Source organism: Nematolebias whitei, chromosome 11 (genome assembly GCF_014905685.2).
Source record: "Nematolebias whitei isolate Nwh7 chromosome 11, NemWhi1, whole genome shotgun sequence".
NCBI lineage: Eukaryota > Metazoa > Chordata > Actinopteri > Cyprinodontiformes > Rivulidae > Nematolebias > Nematolebias whitei.
Window position 1 is genome coordinate 5,722,756 of NC_056508.1, and position 899 is coordinate 5,723,654.

Sequence of the window (899 nt, forward strand, 5' to 3'; positions counted from 1 at the left end):
ATTGTCATAAAGCTAAAGGACACTTTAATGTTCTGTTCAACAGCAGAAAGGATCTGGGCCCTGCAGCACAAGGTTGAACACACCACCTGTGAGAAATGTTCTGAAATCAAAACTATATTAACTGGGGTACAGAACCTTTGCTGAGAACTGGGACAGCACTCCTGGGAAGACTGGAAGCTGTCTTCACAGGTTTGCATGCATGAATATTCTTTCTGTCCATTGATGCGCTCTAAACTGTTTTGAAATGGTCTAATAACCCTTCTCAGGTTGATGGGCAACATCAGCTGCTTCTCTAAAATCATTGCTGATGTCTTTTCTTCTTGGCACTGTGTTCACACACACACCTGTGTGCTTCAGAGCAGCAAACTGAAAATACTACAGATTTTTGAGAAGTGCTCACACTGATGATGATCAGTCAATTAGGTAATCATTACATGATTGTCACCTGGATCCTGCTTTCCTTCTCCAATTATAAATAATATGGAAGAACCAACAGCAAACTTGGTTTTTAACATACAACGTTTCCATGTTGGCCTTGTTTAGTAAATAATGGTGTCACGGAATCTGTTGTGTGTTTTGTTCACTTGAGGGTATATTTCAATAATTTTAAGATTCTGGTAAAGACCATCCATCCATCCATCCATCCATCCATCCATCCATCCACCCACCCACCCACCCACCCATCCATCCATCCATCCATCCACCCATCCATTCATCCACCCACTCACCCACCCACCCATCCATCCATCCACCCATCCATCCATCCATCCATCCATCCATCCATCCATCCATCCATCCTCTTTTAGCCTCTTCTTCCATTTTGCAATCACTGTGTGAGGGGCGGGGGACACCCTGGACAGGTCTCCAGTCCATCACAGGGACAACTGGACAGGTCTCCA